This window comes from Muntiacus reevesi, chromosome 5 (genome assembly GCF_963930625.1).
Source record: "Muntiacus reevesi chromosome 5, mMunRee1.1, whole genome shotgun sequence".
NCBI classification, from domain to species: Eukaryota; Metazoa; Chordata; class Mammalia; order Artiodactyla; family Cervidae; genus Muntiacus; species Muntiacus reevesi.
Genome location: NC_089253.1, coordinates 25,170,040 through 25,176,249, shown reverse-complemented (window position 1 = coordinate 25,176,249; position 6,210 = coordinate 25,170,040).

The window sequence follows — 6,210 nt, the reverse complement described above, 5'->3', positions numbered from 1 at the left end:
CTTCTTCCAATCTCCGCTTTAAGGCTGAGGTGTGGCCCTGACTACATTTCCATGTTTAAGTTTGCCCAAACAACAGGAGATTAAATCTTTGTCCAATGGCAGAACTGTAGTTGGCAACGTTTTTATTCCATCTGGGAGTCCAGCATAGCCCACGGTAGCCTATGCCATCTTATTGTTCAGTGGATAAGTCGTGTCTAATTCTTTGTGACCCCCATGGACTGCAGTGCAGCAGGCTTCCTTGTCCTTCACCATCTCCCAGAGCTTGCTCAAACTCATATCCATCGAGTTGGTGATGCCATCCATCCATCTCATCCTCTGTCGCACCCCCCTCCCTGCCCATTTTTCCTCATGCTCTCAATCTTTCCCAGCATCAGGGTCTTTTCCAGTGAGTTGGCTCTTTGCATCAGGTCGCCAAAGTATTGGAATTTCACCATCAGTCCTTCCAATGACTGTTCATGGCTGATTTCCTTTTGAATTGACTGGTTTGATCTTTCAGTTCAAGGGACTCTCGAGTTGTCTCCAGTACCACGAATCAATTCTTCAGTGCTCAGCCTTTTTTATGGTCCAACTCTCACATCTCTACATGACTACTGGAAAAACCATACCTTTGACTATACTGACCTTCATCATATATCCTTTCAAATACATATCAATCTGTTTTAAGTAGTTCACTTGCAGAAGGCTAACTCTACAAGTATTTCACCCTCATGGGATTGTGGGTTATAGGGAAGCTTGAGTGTAATATCAATATATTGAAAAAACTAACATGTCAGATTCCTCATCCATTAAAAGTTAAAACATAGGTTTTAAAATTTTCTCCAAGTGGTTCTCTATTCAGTAGGTAGAGTCATCCTTCAATGGTTTCCCATTGTTCTTATGATAAAGAACAAAATCTTAATCCTATCATGGCTTGAAAGGACTGCTATGATTTATCTGCACCCTCATCTTTAATGTCATCAGATAGATTCTTTCATTTTATTAGAAGAACCAAGCTCTCTTCTATTCCGGGCCCCTTCCTTGTAATCCCATCTGCCTGGTATGTGATCTCTAACATTTGCTGGGCCAACTCCAACTCGTTCAACACTCAATAAGCTGATGGTAATGAATATCAGGGTTCAAGGGCCAGTTTTGTTGATTCCTAGGTATTGTATGAGGCAAGTGCTTAACCTCTCTCTGTACCTCAGTTTAATCTATAATAATAAAGTAGCAATGATAGGATTGCTGTAAAATAATTCACGTAAGGACTGTAGATTAGTACCTGGCTGTTACGGGATATATTGTGTGTCCCTGCCCTCCAAAATTTCATTGTTGTTGACAGAAATAAGCAACAATCTATAATGGGAATGAGGAGACTCTTGAGAGTCCCTTGGACAGCAAAGAGATCCAACCAGTCCATCCTAAAGGAAATCAGTCCTGAATACTCATTGGAAGGATTGATGCTGAGGCTGAAACTCCAATACTTTGCCCACCTAATGCGAAGAATTGACTCACTGGAAAAGACCCTGATGCTGGGAAAGATTGAAGGCAGAAGGAGAAGGGGATGACAGAGGATGAGATGGTTGGATGGCATCACTGACTTGATGGACATCAGTTTGAGTAAGCTCCGGGAGTTGGTGATGGCCAGGGAGGCCTGGCATGCTGCAGTCCATGGGTTGCAAAGAGTTGGACACGACTGAGCAACTGAACTGAACTGAATAATGGGAATAGAAAAGAATTTTATTTGAGCCAAACTGAGGTTGATAGCCAAGGACAGTCTTTGCGGTAGTTCTGAGGAACTGTTCCAAAGAAACATGGCTTTTTAGCACAGTTTTACATCGTGTCAGAACAATGAACATGAACCATCACAGGGTACATTCCTTCAAAGTTTCAAAGAAGGTAGATGAGCACGTATACAGCAAGTCGGCCTGGCTCTGGCGCCTGGGAAGGGAGCCTTATCATTAAAGGAGCACCAGCACTGATATCCCAGGAAAGGAGGCATTTATCTCTATCTTCAAAACAGACATTCTTTGCTTCTGGACAATGTACCCTTTTCTTGAATGCTTAGAGCAGATGTACAGTGTAGGTTTAATAGGCCCCAAAACAGGCTATTCTAGTTGGCATAAAGTTTAAGTTGACTTGAGTGTGCTAAGTCACTTCAGTCGTGACAGACTCTGCATGCCTGACGGGCTTAGTTCCTCTGTGGCATGTGAGATCTTCCTGGATCAGGGATCGAACCCATGTCTCCTGCTTTGGCAAGCAGGTTCTTCACCACTGAGCCACCAGGGAAGCCCTTAGATAGGGTCCTTAAAACTACTTTTTTTCCTTTAGCCACTCCACACAGCTTGTAGGGTCTTAGTTCTCTGATGAGGGATCCAACTTGTATCCCCTGCAGTGAAAGTGTGGAATCCTAACCACTGAACCAAGGAAATCCCTGCAGATAAAGTCTTTAAAGACATAACTAAGTTACAATGAGGTCATTAGAGTGGACCCTGATCCAATATGATGGTTGTCCTCATAAGAGGAAATATGGACACAAGTTCAGAGAGAAGACACAAGGGGAGATGATTATCCATAAGCCAAGGGGAAAGGCCTCAGAAGAAATCAACCCTGCTGATAGCTTGATCTCAGACTTCTAACTTCAAAAACTGTGAGAAAATAAATTTCTGCTGTTCATGCCATGCAGCCTATGGTTCTTCATTACGGTAGCTCTAGCAAGTACACTGGCATATGGTGAGTATTCAATAAATGTCAGGTATTATTTCTCAAGAAAGCTTCCTGTGAACTAGTTCAGGACCAGTTTTGTAAATTCTTACAGCTCCCAGTATTTTCCTGTGTAGAACCTTTCACAGTTTGTAATTACATGTTTGTGTTTTTTCTTTCTGGCTGCTGACTGCCTCTCACTTTAGATTGTAAGATCCATGAGAACAGGGACCAAGCCTATTTTATCCATTATATTTGTGGCACCAGCACAGTTCCCTGCACATAAAAGCTGCGATAAACACTTTGGAATACATAGTTGAAAGTTGCTAAGAGAGTATATTTTATTTTTTTATTCTGAGAGTATATTTTAAAAGTTCTCATCACAAGACAAAAATTTTTATAAGAATGTATGGCAATGGATGCCAACTAGACTTAACTGCTGATCATTTCACAATATATACAAGTACTGAATCATTATGTTGTACACCTGAAATTTATATAATGTTTTAAGTCAATTTGCCACAATTTGAAAAGATATCTACCGTTTTAAAAAATCATATTTTGGGCAAATTAATGAAAACTCTCAATATTCAATATGATAATATTTGATTTAATCATAAGTGCCTGTAGTCAGGTACTTGATCCTATTTTAGAGATGCAAAAACTGAGGTTCGAAGAGATGAAATAACTGGGCTAATATTGTACGACTGGTCAATAGAAGAGTGAAGATTTAAATCTGTGAGAGACTGGCCACCATGCTAGACTGCCTCTTTATTTTTTTAATTAATTAATTAGGCTGTTCCAGGTGTTAGCTGCAGCACGCAGAATCCAGTTTCCTGACCTGGGCCCCCCTGCTTTGGGAGTGCAAAGTCTTAGCCACTGGATCAGCAGGGAAGTCACTAGACTTGTTTATATTTCAATTAATCCATGAACATTTTATGTAAGAACCCAAATGAACTTTTTAGCCAACCCAATACATGTGAAATTAAAGATAATTTCATAAGAGAACTTGGATTAGATAATTAATATATGGTTACTCAAAACCACCAAAAATAACTACTGGATGTGGGGATGAGGTAAGGAATAAGAGTAAAGGAAGTTTTCTTGTACCCAAAGAAAATTTATATCACTGAATCCAGCAAGTATCTCCTGAGAAACTATTGTGTGCTCAGCCTATGTACAGTGCAGAGAGGAAAGGTCCGGCGCTTGCCTGCCCGGGGCTCTCGTTCTTGTGTGAACACTAGATACAATGATCTAGTCAGACAAACTATTACTGCATTAGGGGCACAAGGTACTGGGGGTAGGGTTGCCATATTTAACAAATAAAATGTTTATCTGAAACACCAAAAGCAATTTGTTGTTTATCTGAAATTAAAATTTCACTAGGTTTCCTGGATTTTATCCAGCAACTCTAGAGGTGATGTAGTTCCAGCTAGAACATGAGCAAAGGCAGAGAGGCAGGAAAGCATATAAAAGCATTCAGAGAACAAGTAGGGGAGATGTATTTAGGAGAATATAAGGTGACCCTGGTTGGATCTGAGGAGTAGGAAGACCCCCTGAAGTAGGAAATGGCAACCCACTCCAGTATTCTTGCCTGGAGAATTCCATGAATGGAGGAGCAGGATGGGCTACAGTCCATGGGGTGGCAGAGTTGGACACAACTGATTGACTAATACACACAAAGTCAGATAAATAGGTGAACCCATGTTAAGAAGGTCTCGAGAGCCAAGGCAGGAGAGAAGGAGGAAGAGGAGCCAGTAAAAGGCCAATCAGAAGACTTCCCTGGTGGTTCAGTAGCTAAGACTCCAAACTCTCAATGCAGGGGTCCTGGGTTACAATCCTGGTCAGGGAACTAGATCCCGCATGCTACAACTAAGACCAGGTGAAGCCAAATAATAATTAATTAATTTAGAAAAAGACCAATCAGAGAGGCAGGAGGAGGATCACAGGAGTAGAGTGCAGTATTCCAGGAGGCCCTAGAGAAACTTGCCTGGGAAGAGAGGACAATCTAGTCGGTCTAGGCTTCAAACGTCAAATGCTGTGAGGAAGCTCAGTATGAATAAGACTCAGGTCACTGAATTCATAATTGAATTTTTATATGTAAGTTTAAATCAATGTGATATCATTTATATTATTGTTTAGTCACTAGGTCATGTCTGATTCTTTCTGTGACCTCATAGACTGTAGCTCACCAGGTTCCTCAGTCCGTGGGATTTCACAGTATTTTCAAAAATACTGGAATAGGTTGCCATTTCCTTCTTTAGAGGATCTTCCAACCCAGGAATTGAATCTGTGTCTCCTGCATTGCAGGCAGATTCTTTACAGATGAGCCAGGGAAGCTATCACTTAAATATGGAATCTTAAAAAAAGAGAGAAATGGATACTAATGAACTTACAGAAGTAAACTCACAGATATAGAAAACGAAGACGTGGGGGATAAATTAGGAGTCTGGGATCAACATACACACACCACTATGTATAAAACAGGTAAACATCAAGGACCAACTATAAAGCACAAGGAACTATCTTCAATATCTTGTAATAACCTATTTTTATGGGGAAAATATGTTAATATATATATGAATCATTTTGCTGTACACATGATTACAACATACTTCAGCTTTTTACATAAATATATATGTAAATATATAATAAATATATGAAAATAAATGAAAAGAAAATATATGACAAAAATAAAAATAAATGAAAAGAAAAATTAAAATCACAGTGAGATCCCCTTTTCACCCATTAGATTGGCCACATTCAGAAGTTTAAAGATGAGCAGCGTTGGTGAGTGAAATTCGCTCAGTCATGTCTGACTCTTTGGACTTACAGTCCATGAAATTCTCTAAGCCAGAATACTGGAGTGGGTAGCCTTTCCCTTCTCCAGGGGATCTTCCCAACTCAGGGATCGAACCCAGAGTCTCTCGCATGGCGGGCAGTTTCTTTACCAGCTGAGCCACAAGGGAAACCCAAGAATACTGGAGTGGGTAGCCTTTCCCTTCTCCAGGGGATCTTCCCAACCCAGGGATCAAACCCAGGTCTCCCACATTGCAGGCAGTTTCTTTACCAGCTGAGCCACAAGGGAAGCCCAAGAATACTGGAGTGGGTAGCCTATCCCTTCTCCAGTGGATCTTCCCGACCCAGGAATTGAACCAGAGCCTCCTGCATTGCAGGTGGATTCTTTGAGGGCTAGGGAAATAAGACACTATGGTGGGAACTTGTTACTTTAACCTCTTTGAAGGCAATATGACAAAGAATTATAATGAAGGCTAGTGCTATTTTTTATGTGCCAGGTGCTCTTCTAAGTAGTTTTTTTGTTTTTGGTATATTAACTCATTGAATTTTCACAGCAAGCCTACGGGGGAGGTCCTACTAGAGCTGGAGAAACTGTGGTTTTAGAGGTGGGGTGGTTAAGGGCTTTGTCCAGGTTTATCCAACTAGCAAGAGAAGTCAGCATTTGGCTCCAGTTCGTGCTCTACTACAATATCCTAGTCCCATCAGTCAAAAATCTCAAATGTAACTACTCTG